Source organism: Dasypus novemcinctus, chromosome 14 (assembly GCF_030445035.2).
Source record: "Dasypus novemcinctus isolate mDasNov1 chromosome 14, mDasNov1.1.hap2, whole genome shotgun sequence".
Classification (NCBI taxonomy): domain Eukaryota; kingdom Metazoa; phylum Chordata; class Mammalia; order Cingulata; family Dasypodidae; genus Dasypus; species Dasypus novemcinctus.
This window is the reverse complement of record NC_080686.1, coordinates 2,409,869-2,432,157: the sequence shown is the minus strand read 5'-3', so window position 1 is coordinate 2,432,157 and position 22,289 is coordinate 2,409,869. Positions and strand designations below refer to the sequence as shown.

General features: G+C 40.9%; 1 protein-coding gene across 7 annotated transcripts in view; it reads right to left on the bottom strand.

The window, feature by feature from the left end:
- Positions 1-22,289, bottom strand: part of LOC105745046 (zinc finger protein 420-like) — a 120,841-nt gene that overhangs the window by 72,107 nt on the left and 26,445 nt on the right. For 5 of the 7 annotated variants that reach the window (XR_011645601.1, XR_009180365.2, XR_009180364.1 and 2 more), the window contains exon 2: positions 1,611-1,808. The exons of the other annotated variants lie outside the window; for them this stretch is intronic. The gene's annotated coding sequence lies outside the window, so the exon portion shown is untranslated. The remainder of the gene's footprint in view (positions 1-1,610; positions 1,809-22,289) is intronic. 7 annotated transcript variants of the gene reach the window in all.

The window sequence follows — 22,289 nt, the reverse complement described above, 5'->3', positions numbered from 1 at the left end:
CCAGACTCAAAAATAATTTCATTAAAGGATTCCTTGCAAGAGGCAAATGAGAAATTGTAAGTGCATGGGATTTCTATGTTTTCTTTATTTCTGTTTTTATGTCAGACAAATAGCTAAATTATTCTTAATTGAAGTTAGAAGGTCTCCCTTTGTTTCAGTTATATGTTTGGTATATGATATTTCCCTTCCTCTGAATGGTATTACCAAATTTACCTATTACATTCCTTTAAAGAGCCCTATTCACGTTGGCTTAAAGAAAAAAAAAAGCACTTATGAACTAATACAACTACAATTTCAGAATTTAAAGAAAACAAACTCCTAACATTTCCAGTGAAAACAGTACTTATAGAATTAAATCCAAATTTTTGTAGAAAATTAATGTTCACATAATTCAGGATTACCCTAGGCAAACTAGTATTAACCAGTTAAAAATAGCTATCTTTAGATACACCTCCATGGAAAGTTGGTCTGATGAGAACCATCTGCTGGCCAGTCTATAAATTAAAAGAACAAAAACTGCTTAGGGTTCCAACTGTTCTCTAACCCATGGCAGAAAATCTGTATGCAATTAGTGAATCCCTGGCCCATTTTTGATAACTTAAGTTGGGCAACTTTAAAGATGTAGAATAAGTTGAACCAAATATCAAAGAAGAGCCATTGGAAAAAACAATAGGCAAGGGAAGCTGCTGTGGCTCAATCAGTTGGGCTCCCGTCTACCATTTGTGAGGCTCTGGGTCCATATCCCGGGGCCTCCTCGTGAAGGCAGGCTCGCCCGCACACTGTGGAGAGCTGCTGGTGAGGGCGCCATGGAGTGTGACCAGCCCGCAAGCACTGCAGAGAGCCGACTCAGCAAGGTGATGCAACAAAATGGGCAACAAGCAAAAACACAGAAGAGCATGCAGCACATGGACACAGAGAGCAGACAGTAAGTAAGCCACAAGGGGGGAGATTAAATAAAAATAATAAGACAATACAGACACAGAAGAATGCACAGTGAATGAACACAGAGAGCAGAGAGCAAGCAAAAAAAGCTGCAAAGGGGGGGATTAAAAAAAATAGATGAGAGAAAAATTGGCTATGAGAGTAAATTCACCAACATATTCAGATGCTTAGACATCAGCAAAAATTACAAGCCATACTAGGAAAATGGCCAAAGGAAGAAATCCAATATCCTGAAAAGTTACAGGATTTAAGAAACCTAATCAATGATAATCATACAACTATCTAAATTCAAATAATTTAAATAAAATATGACTAAATAAAGGATACTAAGAATATACTATCTCCCGCACAAAGGACCGGCTGTGTGGTGACGGAATTCTGCCAGAGTAGGCTGTTTCGGGCACCTACAGGGCAGGAGGTGTCTGGATGTTGATCTGGAGAGACTGCAGCAGAAATAATGCTTGCTAAAGGTAGAATGGCAGCTTTCTAACACTGAACTCGGAAGCTGTGGGAAGGTAAATCCCTTCCTACTAGGACTGAGGGCATAGCGCTCTGGTAGAGCTGCCGAATGTGAGGCAGCGTTCCCAAGCCCTGAGTTCCCCAAACATGTGACCCCCAAGTCCATGTTCCCTGAACCCCCACAACCCACATTTTGCAGACCTACATACCTCAAGTCCACATTTCCCACGGCTCTGTTTCCTGAGCCCAGCACTCCCGGAAATCCAGCATTGCCCTAACCCTCCAGTCATGGACCAACTATAGGAGTTAGGTGGGAGGTGCAGAGGGGCCGAAGGAGAGCAGGTTCAATTTTCTGGTCCCCCCTTTTATTGAGTTTGGAGGAGCATATCAGCTGACTTGGGGAGAGCCTAGGAAGAGAAGAGAGGCAAATCTGCTGAGAGAGCCTGATTTACCTTAATGCCCTGGGATAGGAAACTTGGTCTGGGAGAAGAAGCAATCAGAAAATTAACCAGCCCCCTTGTAGCACACCTAAGGGAGAGGGACAGTAGGATGGGCTTTGCAGGCGTCCAATAGCATATTTAGGGTTCCTGGCAAGGGGCGGATGCTCTCTTTCAAGAAATTAAGAGACATTATTTTCTGAGGTGAGTTGGTTCACCAGGGACCCATTTCAGTTTCCTACAGGAGCCCTCATGCAGCCTTCCTGCTGCCCTGGGAGAGAGGGAAGGGAGGAAGGAAGAAAGGGAGAAAGTCAGACTGCTAAGCAGTTTATTCAATTGCAAGAAGATTCCTTGCCTGAGGTCTTTTTTTTTTTTGTCTTAATTTTTTTAATGTTACATTAAAAAAATATGAGGTGCCCATATAGCCCCCACTCCCCTCACCCCACTCCTCCCCCATAACAACCTCCTCCATCATCATGAGACATTCTTTGTATTTCGTGAATATATCTCTGACCTTATCTGGTCTTTTTTGCTGGTTTGTTTTCTTGCTTTCCTTTTCCCTTTATCCCCCCCATGGCTCTTTTATTTTCTTTTTTCCTTTCTCTTTTTCTTGCTTGTTTTTAAAAATTTTTTTTTCTTTTTTTATATTAGGTGCTACAGGCAACATTTCTTATTTGCTGTGCTTCCTGATCCTCAATTTCCTCTCTTCTGTGTGTACTGATTTTGGCTACCAATGCTGTCCCCTTTCCTTTACATCATTCTATCCTCCATCATTTATTGTGTTTCTTACATTCCACCTCTCTTTGTTTAGCCCCCCATATTTCTGACTTTTTATTTCTAATACCTCTAATCTGTTTTCTGTCTTTAATTCACTCTTTATATTACTGTCATTTCTTTTCTCTTTCCCTCTCTCCTGACCACGCTGGCCTTTTAATTCATAATATATTCCTCCCAGGGGAAGCGGGACAAGATAGTGTCTGAGTGAGTGCACCTTATAGTCTCTCCTGCAAAGAAGTGGCTGGGCAGCATTGGAAATTCTTCAGGACCAGGCTGTTTCAGGATTTTGCAGGACAGGAGGTGTCTGGACATCAATTTGGTGGGACGGTGACAGAGAAGATTCGTGTAAAAGGTAGAATTGAGGCTCTCTTACACAGAGTTAGGGGCTGGGCACAGGATGCTCCCCCCTGGGGCGGGTGGTGCGGCAGTGGTGATTACTGGAGGCTCTGCGGTGCTGGGGAATTCATAAGCCCTAAGTGGGCTATTCAGGGGCTGGCAGGGCAGGAGGTCTTTGGAAACCGATTTGGTGGGACAGAGACGGAGTTTACGCGAGGAGTGGAATTTTCGGTTTCCCACACGGATATCAGCGCTTCCGGCTAGAGCCCCGCCCCCTAAGCCTGGCTGCCGATCTGCAGCGGTCCTTAAATCGGACGCAATAAAGAGGCGTCACCAGTAGGCTGTTTCGGGGGCTTGCAGGGAGGGAGGTGGCTGGAAGCCGATTAGGAGAAACAGATGGAGGAGTCTTTGGCAAGGCGGAGAATTTTGGATTTCTGACACGGAGTTCAGTGCTTCCGGCTAGAGCCTCGCCCCCTAGGCCTGGCCGCTGCCAATCTACAGAAGTCCTTAAATCGGACAAAATAAAGAGGCGCCCCCAGCAGGCTGTTTCGGGGCTTGCAGGGACGGAGGCTGGAAGCTGATTAGGAGAAAGAGACGGAGGAGTCTTTTGCAAGGCAGGGAATATCGGATTTCTGACACAGAGTTCAGCGCTTCCGGCTAGAGCCCCGCCCCCTAGGCCTGGCTGCCGAGCTGCAGCAGTCCTTAAATCGGACACAATAAACAGGTGCCCCCAGCAGGCTGTTTCAGGGGCTTGTAGGCAAAGAGGGGTCCTGAAGTCGAATTGGTGACACAGTGACAGAAGAGACTCTCGTGAGAGGGGGAATTTTGGGTTTCTGACACAGAGGTCAGAGTTTGTGGATGTGACCCCCCTCATAGGGCTGGCACCCACCTGCGGGGATCCCTGAAGGCTGTGTTGCACTGCGGTGCTCTCAGACTCCCTGTTAACCAGATTTGAGGTTGCTAGGTCTGTGTCCCCTAAACCCTGGTGGCCCACACCCCACAGACTCCCACCTCTTGAGTCTACAATATCACAGACTTCCCATCCCTGAATCCACCACGCCATGAGGTCCATCTGAGGTCCTTGATTGTCCTAGCCCTCGACGTTTGCGGTTTGGTTTCTTTGTTTGTTTTTTTGTTTCCTCTTTCCTTTTTCTCTTTTCTCTCTCTCTTTTTTTTTTTTTTTTTTTTTTGTTCTTTTCTGTTGTCCTGGTTGCTAATATTGCATGATCTCCTAGTCTTTTCCTCTCTTTTTTTTTCTTTTCCCTCTTTTTCTTCTTATTTTATTTTATCTTAATTATACAATAGGTGCTGCAGGGAACACCTCACGTTTGCTAGGTTTCCTCATCCTCCATTGCCTAATTTCTGTTTGAATTGATTTTGGCCACCTACACTATCCCTTTTCCCCCACATCTTGATATCCTCCATCATCTACTGTCTCTCCTATATACCACCTCCCTTTCTTTGGTCCCCAAATTGTCTAACTTTTAATTTTTAATACCTTTGTTTTGTTTTCTGTCTTTTATCCACTCTTGACACTATTGTCTTTCTTTTCTCTTTCTCTCCCTCATGAAAACACTGGCTTTTTAATTCATACCATATTCCTCCCATATTCAGTCAACTACCTCAATATAGGTACTCTACTTACTGCTATAATTCTACACAACTTACATGAGTCTAATACCCATCCTCCCAGATCCCATATTGTTGCTCTGGTAACATTTATTACCAATACTACTTTACATATTTTCCTTTTTTACACAACTGCCTATCCCTGGCCCTAATATTTTCCTTCAAAGTGAACTCAGCCAGCAACAAGAAAATAGAATAAGAAGAACAAAGTGACAAAGAGAAGATATAATGTGGGAAACAAAGGCATGTTGTTTCCATGGAAGCAAGTTACTTCCTTGACCACTGAGTCAAGCTGTCCCTTATGATTATCGGTGCGGAGCACAATCTTGGCTGGGTCAGCACACCTGCAGGCAGAACAATACCTAGAACAGAACAACCTGGGTAACAGGATTTATGAGTATAGTTACTGATTTTCATAATAATAGTTCCAGTAAAGTTTGTTGGGTTTTCATCAATCACTAGTTAATATAGTATGAGGTAAGGGTAATAGGTAACTTGATTGTGTGCTGAATGTCACGTATGTTAGGGGTATATATACTAGCCCCTCGACTCAATAAAGTTGTCTGATGAGCTTGAGAGATCAATGCTCTCAGATCCCCTGAACCCAATCTTTGTCTTTCATTCCCGATAACTTGGGTCACCGAACAAGACTCCGACAATATAACACTTACACAAGAAAAACAGCAAATTAATCCCCAAGACTAGACAAAGAAACTAAGGAACTGATTAAACCCATCAAGATAAAATGATGACCAGACAGCAACAAAAAACTACAAACCAAATAGTAATCAGGAAAACATGGCTGAATCCAATGAACAAACTAAAAACCAGGAAGGGGAGCAGAACTTTGGACAAGTAATTAAAGATCTCAGAACATATATCAGAGACAAACTTAATGAAGTAAAGGAAGAGTTTAACAATATGAAGAAAACATTTGGAGAGGAAATTGCAGACATACGCAAAAAGATAACAGATATGATGGGAAGGAACACCACAGTTCATGAAATCAAAAGTACATGCAAAGCAAATAGCAGCAGATTAGAAGAGGCAGAGGAGAGAACTAGCGATGTGGGAGACAGTACATCAGAAATCAAACAGATAGTAGAATTGGTCGATAAAAAGATAGAAAAAATCCAGCTAGGACTTAGGGACCTCAATGACAATGCAAAACGCACAAACATACGTATTATAGGCATCCCAGAAGGAGAAGAGAAGGGAAAGGGTTCAGAAAGGGTGTTGCAGGAAATAATGGCTGAAAACTTCCCAAATCTACTGAGAGAGAAAGATGTACATATCCAAGAAGCACAACGCAACCCAAACATCATAAACCACAACAGGCCCACCCCAAGACATATACTTGTCAAATTATCCAATGTACAAGACAAAGAGAAAATTCTAAAAGCAGCAAGAGAAAAGGAAACCATCACATACAAGGGAGGCTCCATAAGATTAAGTGTTGATTTCTCATCTGAAACCATGGAGGCAAGAAGGCACTGGTATGATATAGTCAAGGTACTAAAAGAAAAAAATTCCCAACCAAGAATACTCTACCCAGCTAAACAAGCATTCAAAAATGATGGAGAGTTCAAAATATTCACAAATAAACAGAAATTGAAAGAGTATGCCAACAATAAACCTCCCCTTCAAGAGATATTAAAGGGAGTTCTGCAGGAAGAAAGGAACTGGCAGAGTTGGAGGAGAGTATAAGAGCAATAAAAAAGAAAAAAGGAAGGAAAAAAACAAACAAAATATGACAAACACAAGTCCAATCAAAATATGGCCAACATAAATAATTCCTTGAAAGTAATAACACTGAAAGTCAATGGATTAAAATCACTAATCAAAAGATTCAGACTGGGGCATTGGATAAGGAAATATGACCCATCTATATGCTGTCTACAAGAGACACATCTTAGACCCAGAGACTCATGGAGGTTGAAAGTGAATGGCTGGAAAACAATCATAAAAGCAACAACAATCAAAAAAAGGCAGGAGTAGCTATATTAATATCAGACAAAATAGACTTTAAAAGCGAAACAATTGTGAGAGACAAAGAAGGATACTACATTTTAGTGAAAGGGACAATCTGTCAAGAAGATCGAACGATCATAAATATTTATGCTCCTAACAAGGATGCCTCTAAATACATGAGACAAACGCTGGAAAAACTAAGTGAAAAAATAGATGCATCTACAATTATAGTGGGGAATTTTAATACACCACTATCAAATCTGGACAGAACATCTCAAAAGAGAATCACTAAAGAAACAAAACATTTGAACAGTATACTAGAAGAGCTGGATCTAATAGACATATATAGATCACTACACCCAAACACAGCAGGATATACATTTTTCTCAAGCGCACATGGAACATTCTCCAAGATAGACCATATGCTAGGCCACAAAGAAAGTCTTAATGAATTCAGAAAGATTGAAATCATACAAAACAATATCTCTGATCACAGTGGAGTGAAGCTGGAAATTTGCAAGGGACGGAGGCCCAGACTTCACACCACAATTTGGAAATTAAACAGCACACTCTTAGAAAAACAGTGGGTCAAAGAGGAAATCTCAAAGGAAATCAATGACTACCTTGAATCAAATGATAATGATAACACAACATACCAAAATTTATGGGATGCAGCAAAAGCAGTACTGAGAGGGAAATTTATAGCCATAAATTCATATATCAAAAAAGAAGAAAGAGCAAAAATTGAAGAACTAAATGCACTTTTGACAGAATTAGAAAAAAAACAACAAAGTAACCCAACAGGAAGAAGAAGGAAGGAAATAACAAAGATAAGAGCAGAACTAAATGAAATAGAAAATAAGAAAGCACTTGGAAAGTTAAACAAGACCAAGAGCTGGTTTTTTGAGAAGATCAATAAAATTCACAAACCCTTAGCGAGACTAACAAAGGAAAAAAACAGAGAAGATGCAAATACACAAAATAAGAAATGAGAAAGGAGATATCACCACTGACCACACGGAAATAAAAACCAGCATAAGAGGATACTTTGAAAAACTATATTCCAACAAAAATGACAATTCAGAGGAAATGGACAAATTCCTAGAAACACATAAGCAGCATATAATGATGAAAGAAGAAATTGATGATCTCAACAAACCAATCACACATAAAGAGATAGAATCAGTCATTAAAACCTCCCAACTAAGAAGAGCCCAGGGCCAGACGGCTTCACAGGTGAATTCTGCAAAATATTCCGGAAAAACTAACACCAATCCTGCTGAAACTCTTCCAAAAAATTGAAATAGAAGGAACATTGCCTAACTCCTTCTATGATGCCAACATTACCCTAGTACCAAAGCCAAACACACCACAAGAAAGGAAAATTACAGACCAATTTCTCTAATGAACCTAGATGCAAAAATACTTAACAAAATACTTGCTAATCATATTCAACAACACATTAAATGAATTAAACAACACAACCAAGTGGGATTCATTCCAGGTATGCAAGGATGGTTCAACATAAGAAAATCAAGCATTTAATACACCATATAAACAGACTGAAGGAAAAAAATCACATGATTATATCTATAGATGCAGAAAAAGCATTTGACAAAATACAGCACCCTTCCTTGATAAAAACACTCCAAAAGATCGGAATACAAGGACATTTTTTGAACATGATAAAGAGTATATATGAAAAACATAAAACCAACATCATTTACAATGGAGAAATCCTAAAATCCTTCCCTCTAAAGTCCGGTACAAGACAAGGATGCCCACTCTCTTCCTTCTATTTCACATTGTCTTAGAAGTACTTGCTCAAGCACTGAGGCAAGAACCAGATATAAAAGGCATTCAAATTGGAAAGGAAGAAGTCAAAATTTCATTATTTGCAGATGACATGATCCTATACATAGAAAACCCTGAGAGGTCTACAACAAAGCTTCTAGAACTCATAAATGAGTTTAGTAAAGTCGCAGGTTATAAGATCAATGCGCAAAAATCATTAGCATTTCTGTACGCCAATAATGAGCAAGATCAGGAGGAAATCAAGAAACAAACACCATTTACAATAGTAAATTTAAAAATCAAGTATTTAGGAATAAATTTAACTAAAGATGTAAAAAACTTATACACCGAGAACTACACAAGACTGTTCAAGGAAATCAAAGAAGACCTAAATAAATGGAAGAATATTCCCTGTTCATAGATAGGAAGAGTAAATATTATTAAGATGTCTATCCTACGAAAACTGATCTACACATTCAATGCAATCCCAATAAAAACCGACACAGCATTCTTTAAGGACCTAGAAAAACTAACTATGAAATTTATTTGGAAAGGAAAGAGGCCTCAAATACCCAAAGACATATTGAAAAAAAAAAAGGAAATTGGAGGAATCACACTACCTGACTTCAAAACATACTACAAAGCTACCGTAGTGAAAACAGCATGGTATTGGCATAAGGAGAGACACACAGACGAATGGAATCGAATTGAAAGTTATGATAGAGAACCTCATATATATAGCCATATAATATTCAATAAAGCCACCAAACCCTCTCAACTGGGAGAGAATGGTCTATTCAACAAATGGTGCCTGGAGAACTGGATAGTCATATGTAGAAGAATGAAGAGGATTACCATCTCACACCTTGTACAAAGATCAACTCAAGATGGATCAAAGACCTAAATAGAAGAGCCAAGACCATAAAGACCTTGGAAAGCAGTGTAGGGAAACATCTACAGGACCTTATTATAGGAAATGGCTTCATGAATATCACACCAAAAGTATGAGCAGCAAAAGAACAAATAGATAAATGGGACTTCCTAAAATTAAAGCCTTCTGCACCTCAAAGGAGTTTGTCAAGAAAGTAAAAAGGGAACCCACACAATGGGAGAAAATATTTAGCAACCATATATCTGATAAGAGACTTATAACTTGCATATATAAAGAACTCATATATATTGAAAATAAAAAGATAAACAACCCATTTAAAAAATGGGAAAAGATTTAAACGGACACTTCTCCAAAAAAGAAATACAAATGGCTAAAAAGCACATGAAAAAATGCTCCAAATCTCTAGCTATCAGGGAAATGCAAATCAAAACTACAATGAGATACCATCTTACTCCCATAAGATTGGCAGCTATGAACAAAACAGAAGAATACAAATGCTGGAGAGGATGTGAAGAAAGGGGAACACTCATCCACTGCTGGTGGGAATGCAGAAGGATCCAACCATTCTGGAGGACAGTTTGGCGGTTTCTCAAAAAACTAACCATAGATTTGCCATATGACCCAACAATACCACTGCTGGGTATATACCCACCAGAACTGAAAACAAGGACACAAACCGATATATGTACACCAATGTTCATAGCAGCATTGTTCACTATCGCCAAAAGTTGGAATCAACCCAAATGCCCATCAACAGACGAGTGATGAATAAAATGTGGTATATACACACAATGGAATACTACTCGGCTGTAAGAACAAATACACTACAAACACACATGATAACATGGATGAATATTGAGAATCTTATGTTGAGTGAAGCAACCCAGGCATTGAAGGACAAATACTACATGACTTCAATGATATGAAATAAGCAAGCTGCCTCAGAGAGCTAGAGACTGGAAAATAGGCTTACAGGAAATCGGGGGGTAGAGGAAGTGAGCCGACGTCTGCAGTGGTGGAATCTATGATGAGCTGGCGGTAAGTATGAGCACAAATAAGAGATAAAATGGGGGCAAGGGGTTGCTTTTGGGTGGGGCTTTGGGTTTGAGGGGGGCTGGGGATGGGCAGATGGTTAATATTGCCCACAAAATTGGGGGGAGGGAGGGGCAACATATGAACATAGGAGAGTGTCAGGTATTGGTTGAGAGTAAAATGCTGAGAAAATAGTATCAAAATATAATTAGGAGGGTTATCTGTTTAGGATGCTCAGAGGGGATGGTCTGATGCAGGACGGACTCCTGGGGAATGTCTGAAGGCTCATTTTGCCAGGGTGTGTTGTACCATTGGGTAGAGACCCAAGAAGTGAGAGTTGGGGTGGACCCACATCCTGGGGAGACTAATGCCATCAAATAGAGAGAACTGTATCTCTCGAGAGAAAGGGTGGCTCCCAGGGCATTACGGCAGTTGAGTAATTCAGGCCCTGAACACTGTTGCAAGTATCTCTGAAAGTGGCTTCTTGGGAAATGGAGATTGGCTGTTGCTGAGGGCCCCAAGGGGAGGGGAAAATGGATGTTGAATGGATGAAACCAAGGTAAATGTGGGGGCAAGATAGGACTTTTGCGAGAGTACACAAGGATGAATATAAAACATGTAATATTACATCAAAAACATATAGGGGATGACAGACTAATAATGTAAACCATAATGTAAAACATAGGCTAACTAAAAAATTTAGAAAACTGTATATCCTAAAGTATGGACCACATTGTAAGCACAGATGTCACCTTGTTTGAAAGCTATTGTTTCGGAGTCTGTACAGCAGTTTCAGTAAATATGATATGAATAAGTAAAAAGATTATCGCTGTGGAAGGGAAAAGGTTTTATGGTGGATGTGTGGGAGTACTGTATATTGTATATATGAATTACTGTGATCTAAGACTCTTGTGAAGAGAAGCTCAATAATTAGGAAAAAAGAAAAGAAAAAGATAGGATGTAGAATTTTTTCCAAATTAATATGTACTCTAGATCTAACCTTTAAACTCATCGCTATATTCCATTTTACTAGTAAGGGAACCTGACATTATATTGGGATTCACTTACAGGAAGTTTTGGATCACAGAGTGGTTCAACAATGGCGGCGGAGGAATACTGGTATGGGATGTTATTGACAGCCTATATATGGTTGATAGGGAGTTATACAGGGCATATGTCCAGGGAGCATGGTAATGTTTTGATATACTCATAGTGGGAACAATTAAAAACAACAGCTGGAGGGATACTGGGTTCCTGGCCGGGGGGGCTCTGTCATGGTCCCTAGGGGAGCAGCAGCAGTCCCCCAGGGGCAACGGTAAGAACCAGGAAGGAATGAGGGTACAACAGTGGGCTCCTGATACTAATGACTATGCTTGTGAGCCTATACGCCTGCAATAAGAACAAGGCCTAGAGCAACACTGTGCCTGGGATTTTCCTCCTGACAGCCTTCATGTTACTCAAATGTGGCCAGTCTCAAAGCCAAACTCAGCATGTAGATGCAGTGCATTCCCCCCAGCGTGGGACATGACACCCGGGGATGAGCCTCCCTGGCACCGAGGGATCACTACCAAATACCAGCTGAAGATGCAACTAGAAAATGACCTTGAATTAAAAGTTCCATGCGGATCTGCAGAATATCCCTGTCTACATATAATAACATGACTTTAAAATGCTGTTTGACCTAATGTAAGGGGGAAATGGAAAGGAGAAATGAGTTTATATGGCTACGAGTCTCTAAAAAAGAGTCTGGAGGTTGTCAGAAGGATTGCCCTTATGCACAACTGAGCAGAGTCTAAGAGACAGATAAAGTAGATACAAGCCCAGGTATTGGTTCTTTTGAGGGATAAAGAGATCCACGGGTTCTATGGTCATGGCAGATGGGGTTCACTGCCATGTCAAATGGCCCTTCTTTGGAGCTGGTGTTTCTGCGTGATGGAACTGGACTCAGATGGGATCTCTTTTCACAAGACTTTCATGCTACTTTACTGGAATTGTAGTTGGTGTTGGAGTTTAAGATATATTTACGGGATTTCAATCTCTGGACTGACAGTATGATAGCTAGGCCCTGAGCCTCAACAGACTTCAGCTCCTACACTCTCATTTATTGGGCTTACCCCACTCAGCTAACATGGAGTTGAAGAAAGTCAACCACCACACCATGGAGCCTAGAGTGCCTACAACTGAAAGCAGGAGGAGTGCATCCAGTATCCATGTGGAATCTAAGCCCCCACTTGACACAGATGTGCAATGGACACAACCAATCCAATGTCCACAGAGAAAATGTGGCATTGGTGTGGGAAGGGTGGCCATGGTGGCTGCTGGGTGAGGGGAATGGGAGGAAGAGATGAGATGGCGAGGCATTTTCAGGACTTGGAGTTGTCCTGGGTTGTGCTTCATGGACAACTACGGGACATTGTAGATCCCCCAAGGGTCCACTGGATGGAACGTGGGAGAGTGTGGGCTATGATGTGGACCATTGACTACGGGGTGCAGGAATGCCCAGAGATGTACTTACCAGGTGCAATGGATGTGTCATGATGATCGGAGAGAGTGTTGTTGTGGGGGGAGGGGTTGTGGGGGCGGTGGGGTTGAATGAGACCTCATGTTTTTTGAATGTAATATTTTTTTAAAAAATGAATTAAAAAAAAAATAATAATAATAAAAAATAAAAGAAAGAAATGAAGATTGTCACTGTGGGCCCCAAGGGAAGGGGAAATAGATATTGAATAGATGGAACCAACGTAACTATGAGGGCAATAGAAGTGTTTCACAAGAGTACATAAGGATGGATATAAAACATGTAATATTACACCAAGAACATATAGGGGACGACAGACTAATAATGTAAACCATAATGTAAAACATAGGATAACTAAAAAATTTAGAAAACTGTATAGCCTAAAGTATAATCCACAATGTAAACACAAATGTTACCTTGTTTGAAAGCTATTGTCTCAATATCTGTACATCAGTTTCAGTAAATATGATATGAATAAGTTAAAAGATTATTGCTGTGGAAGGGAAAAGGTTTTATAATGGATATGTGGGAGTACTGTATATTGTATATATGAATTACTCTGGTCTATAGCTCTTGTGAAGAGAAGCTCAATAATTAGGAAAAAAGAAAAGAAAAAGATAGGATGTAGAATTTTTCCAAATCAATATGTATTCTAGATCTAACCTTTAAACTCATCACTATATTCCATTTTACTATTAAGGGAACCTGGCATTATATTGGGCTTCACTTTTCAGGAAGTTTTGGATCACAGAGTGGTTCAACAATGGCCGTGGAGGAATACTGGTATGGGATGTTATTGACAGGGGACATAGGGTTGACAGGGAGTTATACAGGGCATGTGTCCAGGGTGCATGGAAATGTTCGGATATACTCATAGTGGAAACAATTAAAAACAACAGCTGGGGGGGTACTGGGTTCCTGGCCGGGGGGGCTCTGTCGTGGTCCCTAGGGGAGCAGCGGCAGTCCCCCAGGTGCAACGGTAAGGACCAGGAAGGAATGAGGGTCCAACAGTGACCCCTGATACTAATGACTATGCTTGTGAGCCTATACACCTGAAATAAGAACAAGGCCTAGAGCAGCACTGTGCCTAAGAGTTCCCTCCTGACAGCCTCCATGTTACTCAAATGTGGCCAGTCTTGAAGCCAAACTCAGCATATAAAGGCTCTGCCTTCCCCCCAGCGTGGGACATGACACCCGGGGATGAGCCTCCTTGGTGCCGAGGGATCACTACCAAGTACCAGCTGATGACGTAACTAGAAAATGACCTTGAATTAAAGTTTCAACACAGACAAGAAGAATATCCCTGTCTACATATAGTAACAGGAGTTAAAAATGCTTTTTGACCTAAATTAAGGGGAAAATGGAAAGGAGAAATGAGTTTATATGGCTATGAGTCTCTAAAAAAGAGTCTGGAGGTTGTCAGAAGGATTGCCCTTATGCACACCTGAGCACAGTCTCAGAGACAGATGAAGTAGATACAGCCTCAGGTATTGGTTCTTTTGAGGGCTAAAGAGACCCAGAGGTTTTATGGTCATGGCAGATGGAGTTCACTGCCATGTCAGTTGGCCCTTCTCTGGAGTTGGTGTTTCTGCATGATGGAGCTGGACTCAGATGGGATCTCTTTTGACAAGCCTTTCCTGCTACTTCACTGGAATTGTAGTTGGTGCTGGGGTTTAAGATATATCTAGGGGATCTGAATCTCTGGACTGACCATATGATAGTCAGGCCCTGAGCCTCAACAGACTTCAGCTCCTACACTCTGGTTTATTGTACTTACCCCACTCAGCTAACATGGAGTTGAAGAATGTCAAACCACCACACCATGGAGCCTAGAGTGCGTACAACTGACAGCAGGAGGATTGCAGCCAGTATCCATGTGGCATCTAAGCCCCTCTTGACAGAGATGTGGAATGGACACAACCAAGCCAAGGTCCACAGGAAGGAAGAATACAGTAAGGATTAGAGTGGACTTAATGATATTCTATTCATGAACTATCGTGGTTAATAATCAAGAAAATGTGGCATTGGTGTGGAAAAAGTGGCCATGGTGGCTGCTGGGTGCGGGGAATGGGAGGAAGAGATGAGATGTGGAGGCATTTTCGGGACTTGGTGTTGTCCTACGTAGTGCTGCAGGGACAATTACCAGACATTATAGATCCTCCCATGGCCCACTGGATGGAACGTGGGAGAGAATGGGCTATGATGTGGACCATTGACCATGAGGTGCAGTGATGCCCAGAGATGCACTCACCCAATGTAATGGATGTGTCATGATGATGGGGGACAGTGTTGCTGTGGGGGGAGTTGTGGGGTGGCGGCGGTGGGGGGAATACATTCATATTTTTAAAATGTAATATTTTTTAAAAAATGAATAATGAAAAAAATAATAATATATTCCTCCCCATATTCAGTTTTCTATTTCATTATATGTACTATACTTTTTTATGTCACAACTATACACAGCTTATGTCAGTTCAATATCCATTCTCCTAGATCCCACAAGGTTCTTCTCCTAACGTTCACTGTTAATACTACTATTATATTTTATTTTCTTACCTTTTGCTTTCTCTGGTCCTCATATTTTCCTTCTAGGGAACTTAGCCAACAACAAGAAAACAGAATAAGAAGAAAAAAGTGACAAAGAGAACACTTTAAATTCACACAAAAACAACAACTAATTAAACCCTGAGAAGAAGAAGCTAATCAACAAGATAAAACGATGACCAGGCAGCAACAAAAAACTACAGACATACCAATAATCAGAAAAACATGGCCCAATCCAATAAACAAACTAAACACCAGGAAGAGAAGTGGAACAACAAACAAATAATTAAAGCTCTCAAAACATGTTATCATGGACCAATTCAATGAAGTGAAGGGAAAGTTAGCATATTAAGAAAACACTTGGGAAGTGGACTTGGCCCAATGGATAGGGCATCCGCCTACCACATGGGAGATTCGCAGTTCAAACCCTGGGCCTCCTTGACCTGTGTGCAGCTGGCCCTGTGTGCAGCTGGCCCTGTGTGCGCACAAGGAGTGCCATCCCATGCAGGGGTGTCCCCAGCATAGGGGAGCCCCATGCGCAAGGAGAGCTGCCCAGCATGAAAGAAAGTGCAGCTTGCCTAGGAATGGTGTCACACGCATGGAGAGCTGACACAGCAAGATGACACAACAAAAAGAAACACAGATTCCTGGTGCCACTGACAAGGAGAGAAGCAGTCACAGAAGAACACACAGCAAATGGACAGAGACCAGACAACTGGGCGGGGGGATAAATAAAAAAACAAAAGAAAACACTTGGAGAGCATAGAGAAGAACCTGTAATCATGCACAAAAAGATAATGGATATGAGGTGGATCAACAGCACAATCCAAGATATAAAAAATACTCTCTTAGCAAATAACAGCAGATCTGAAGGGGCAGAGGAAAGAATGAGTGATGCGGAAGACAATACATCTGAACTCAAACGGTAGAACTGATCAATAAAAAGATAGAAAAAAATACAGCAGGGATTTAGGGACCTGAATGACAAGGCAAAATGTACACACATATGTATTATAGGCATCCCAGAAGAAGAAGAGAAGGGAAAGGGGACAGAAGGGGTGTTGGAGAAAATAGTGGCTGAAAACTTCACAAACCTATTGAGGGAGATGCGTGTATATGTCCAGGAAGCAAAACACACCCCAAACAGCATAAATCCCAACATCCTACCCCAAGATATATACTTGTCAAACTATCCAATAAGCAAGACAAAGAAAAAATACTAAAAGCAGTAAGAGAAAAGAGAACCATCACATACAAGGGAAGCTCCATAAGCTTAAGTGCTGATTTCTCATCTGAAACCAAGGAGGCAAGAAGGCTGTGGTATGATATAGTCAAGGTATTAAAAGAAAAGAATTTCCAACCAAGAATACTGTATCAAGCAAAGCCAGCATTCAAAAATGATGGAGAGTTCAAAATATTCCCAGCTAAACAGAAACTAACAGAGTATGTCAACAAGAAACCCGCCCTTCGGGAAATACTAAGAGGAGTTCTGCAGGAGGAAAGAAAAAAACAGGAAAGGTAGAGTTGGAGGAGAGTGTAAGATCAACTAAAACAACAAAAAGAGAAAAAAAAAGTCAAACAACATGACAAACACAAATCCAAGAAAATATGGCTAATATAAGTAATTCCTTGAAAGTTAATAACACTGAAAGTCAATGGATTAAACTCACCTGTTAAGAGACATAGATTTGAAGATTGGATAAGGAAATATGACCCATCTATATGCTGTCTACAAGAAACATACCTTAGACCCAGGGATTCAAGGAGATTGAAAGTGAAGGGATAGGAAACAATCTTACAGGCAAACAATAACCAAAAAAGGGCAGGTGTAGCTATTAATATCAGACAAAATAGACTTTAAATGCAAAACTATTGTGAGAGACAAAGATGGACACTACATATTAGTGAAAGGGATAATCCTTCAAGAAGAAAGACCATTTATGCCCCTAATAAGGGTGCCTCCAAATACATGAGGCAAACACTGGAGAAACTAAGTGAAGGAATAGATACCTCTAAAATTATAGGGGGGGGGTGGAATTTAATACACCACTATCACCATTGGACAGAACATCTCAAAAGAGAATCAATAAAGAAACAAAGACTTGGAACAATATATTAGAGGATCTGAACCTAATAGACATATACAGAACATTAAACCCAAACACAGCAGGATATAGATTCTTCTCAAGTGCACATGGATCATTCTCCAAGACAGACCATATGCTCGGCCACAAAGAAATTTGAAATGAATTCAGAAAAATTGAAATCATACAAAATAAATTCTCTGACCACAGTGGAATGAAGCTGGAAATCTGCAAGGGCCAGAGACACAGATTTGGCACCAAGATATGGAAGCTAAACAACATACTCTTAGAAAAGCAGTGGGTCAAAGAGGAAATCTCAACAGAAATCTAACTACCTTGAAACCAATGAAAATGATAACACAACATATTAAAACTTACGGGATGCAGCAAAAGCTGTACTGAGAGGGAAATTCAAAGCCACGAATTCATACATCAAAAAAGCAGAAAGAGCTAAAATTGAAGAACTAACTGCATACTGGAGGAATTAGTAAAAAAAAAAAAAAAAAAAAAAACAACAAATTAACCTCAAAGGAAGAAGGAAGAAAGAAATAGCAAAGATCAGAGCAGAACTCATTGAAATGGGAAATAAGAAAGCACTTGAGAAAATAAACAAAACCAAGAGCTGGTTCTTTGAGTAGATCAATAAAATTGACAAACACTTAGGTAGACCAACAAAGAAAAAGAGAAGATTCAAATACACAAAATAAGAAATGAGAAAGGGGATATCACCACTGACCCCACTGAAATAAAGACTGTAAGAGGATAATTTGGGGAAGCGATCTTGGCCCAATGGATAGGGCGAATGCCTACCACATGGGAAGTCCGCAGTTCAAACCCCGGGCCTCCTTGACCCGTGTGGAGCTGGCCCGTGCGCAGTGCTGATGAGCGCAAGGAGTGCCCTGCCACGCAGGGGTGTCCCCACGCAGGGGAGCCCCATGCGCAAGGAGTGTGCCCTGTAAGGAGAGCCGCCCAGCATGAAAGAAAGTCCAGCCTGCTCAGGAATGGTGCCGCACACATGGAGAGCTGACACAACAAGATGAGGCAAGAAAAGAAACACAGATTCCCATGCCACTAACAACAACAGAAGCAGACAAAGAACACGCAGCAAATACACACAGAGAACAGACAACTGGGGTGGGGGAGGGGAGAAGGGGAGAGAAATAAATAAATAAATCTAAAAGAAAAAAAGAGGATACTTTGAAAAACTACAGGCAAATGAAGAAAAGGGGATTACCATCTCACACCTTATACAAAAATCAACTCAAGATGAATCAAAGACCTAAATTTAAGAGCCAAGACCATAAAGACCCTGGAAAACAATAAAGGAAAGCATTTACAGGATCTTGTAATAGGACATGGCTTCATGAATTTCACACCCAAAGCACGAGCAGCAAAAGAACAAATAGATAAATGGGGCTTCCTCAAAATTAAAGCCTTTTGTACCTCAAAGGAGTTTGCCAAGAAAGTGAAAAGGCAGCCTACACAATGAGAAAATATTTGGTAACCATACATCTGATAGGAGAATAATATCCTGCTTATATAAAGAACTCCTATATCTTGAAACTAAAAAGACAACCCATTTTAAAAATGGGAAAAAGATTTGAACAAATGCTCCTACAAAGAAGAAACACAAATGGCTAAAAAGCACATGAAAAAATGCTCAAAATCACTAGCTATTAGGGAAATGCAAATCAAAACTACAATGAGATACCATCTTACTCCCATAAGACTAGTAACTATCAAAAAAACAAGACTACAAGTGCTGGGGAGGATGTGGAGGAATGGGAACACTCATCCACTGCTGGTGGGAATGCAGAAGGATCCAGCCATTCTGGAGGACAGTTTGGCAGTTTCTCAAAATATTAGCTATAGATTTGCCATTTGACCCAGCAATCCCATTGCTAGGTATATATCCAGAAGAACTGAAGATATGGACACAAACATATATGCACACCAATGCTCATAGCAGCATTATTCACTATTGCCAAAAGTTGGAATCAACCCAAAAGCCCATCAACAGATGAATGGATAAATAAAATGTGGAATATAGACACAAAGGAGTGCTGCTCAGCCATAAGAAATAATACAGTACAAGTACATGTGATAACATAGATGAATCTTGAGGACCTTATGTTGAGTGAAGCAAGCCGGACATTGAAGGACAAATACTACATGACCTCCCTGATATGAAACAAGCAAACTGAGATGTCTCAGCTAGAGACTGGAAGATAGGCTTGAAGGAATTTGGGGGGGACAGGAAGGTTGTGAGCTGATGCCTACATGGGTGAAATCTATGATAAGTGGAGGTAAGTATTTGTACAGGGAAGGGATAAAAATGGGGCATAGGGATACCTTTGGGTGGGGCTTTGTGGGCTTTAGCGGGGCTAGGGTTGGAAGGATGGGTCAGATGGCCCAAGGAATTGGGGGGAGGGCTAGGGGAAACATCTGAATATGGGAGAACATCAGGTATATATCTGAAGCTATAATGTTGAGAAAACTCTTTAGAAAATATAATAAGGAAGGATTATGTGTTTAAGGTGCTTAAGGAGGGGGCATCTGGTACAGGGGAAAGCTTCTAGGGAGTGTGTGAGTGCTCATTTTGTCATAGTGTGTTATATCATTGGGTGGAGACCCATACAATCAGTGTGAAGGTGTACCCACATCCTGGGGAGACCTGATGTTCCCAAATAGAGGGAATTGTGTCTCTCGAGAGAATCGGTGGCTCACAATTAGTTAGGGAAGTCTAGTATGTCAAGCCCTCAGCATTGTTACATATCTGTAAACCTGGTCCCTCAAATAGTGAAGACTGATTGTCACTGTGGGCCCTGAGGGGAGGGGGAGAGACGTATGGAAGCAGGGCATCTGGGTGACAATGGAAGTGCTCTACAACATCATGCAATGATGGATATAGAACATTTTAACTTACACCAAAAGTTAATAAAAGTCTATAAGCTAAAATGTAAACCATAATATAAGGAAGCTAAAAATTTAGAAATTTGTACAGTCTAAAATATAAACCATAATGTAAACTGAAATGGATCCATGTTTAATAGCTATGTTTCAAAATCTGTACATCGGCTACAGCAAATATAACTGAACATGTAAAAAGATCATTGCTGATGAAAGGGGAAAAGGGTTTGATGTTGGATATATGGGAGTTCCCTATATTGTGTATGCAAATTACTGTGATCTAAAACTTTTTTTGAAGACAGAATTAAAAATTAGAAAAAAAAAAACAGAAAGGATGTAGACACTGAGGAAGAAATGAAAGAAAGTGCCTTGCCACTGTACATACAGGACAACACCTATTACAGTGATGAAAGGCAAAATGTTTGAAACAAAGCTTTATAATATTTTTCATTTTATTAATACACCAATTTATTTTTACTTTATTTTAGTATTTCTAAATTATTATGTATTCTATTTCTAAACTTTAAACCCATCACTATATTTTAATTAATTGAATTTGGCAATATATTAGGCTTCATTGTTGAAGAAGTTTTGGACCACAGAGAGGTTTAACTATGGCAGGGAAGGAACAGTGGTATGGGGGATGTTATTAATGGGGGGCACATGAGTGGGGAGGGAGTTCTCCAGGGCATGTATATAGAGGACAAAAATGTTCTGATATATGTTGGGTATTTTAATAGTAGTTACAGTTACAAACATCAACTGACGGAGTGCTAACTTCTTATCCTGGGGAGCTCTGTCACTACCCCAATGGAACAACAATAATCCCACAAGTGCAACAGCAAAGACCAACAAGGAAGGATGGTCCAATAATGAGCCCTTGATACTGATGACTATGCTTATGAGCCTGTGTGCCTGAAATATGAACTAGGCCTAGAGCTGCAGGGTGCTTAAGAGTTACCTCCTGAAAGCCTCCACGTTGCTCAAATGTGGCCACTCTCTAAGCCAAACTCAGCATATAAATGCATTATCTTCCCCCCAGTGTGGGACATGACTCATGAGGATAAGCCTCCCTAGTGCCGAGGGATTACTACCAATCACTAACTGATGATGCAACTAGAAAGAGACCTTGAATAAAAGGGTCAACTCAGACCAGCAGAATATCTCAGCCTACATATTGGATCAAGTGTTAAAAACTGCTTTTTGACCTTGAATAAAAGGGGGAAATAGCAAAGACAAATGAGTTTATATGGCTAAGAGTCTTCCAAAAATGTTGGGGGGTCATCAGAGAAGTTATACTTATGCATACCTCAGCAGGACCCCAGAAAGAGTCAAAGTAGATACAACCCTAGGTGCTGGTTCTCCTGAAAGCTACAGAGATCCACAGGGTATATGGTCATGGCAGATGGATTTGGAGTTCAGTGTCATGTCAATGGCCCTAATTTGGAATTTGTACTCCTGTGTGTGATGGAGCTGGACTCAGATGTGACCTTCCTACACCTGCCTCTTCTGTCACTTTTACTGAACCTGTGCTTGGTGGTAGGAATGGTACATACTCAGGGGACTTGAATATCTGGACTGCCCATGTGCCAGCTGGGCCCTGAGCCTCAGCAAAGTTGCATCTCCTACTCTCTGGTTCATTGGACTTGCCCAGGTCAGCTAACGGGGAACTGAAGATGGTCAAACACCACAACAGGGAATCAAGAGTGCCTACAACTGCAAGCAGAGGAATTACATCCATCATCCATGTGGAATCTAAAGCCCCTCTTGTCTAGAGTTGGAGTGGACATCACCATCCCAGGGTCCACAGAATGGAGGAATAAAATATGGATTAGAGTGGACTTACTGATATTCTACTATAAAACTATTGTGACTGGTAATAGAAGAAATTGTAGCATTGAGGTGGAGAAAGTGACCACAGTATTTGCTGAGGGCAGGGAGAGGGAAGGAGATATGATGTGGGG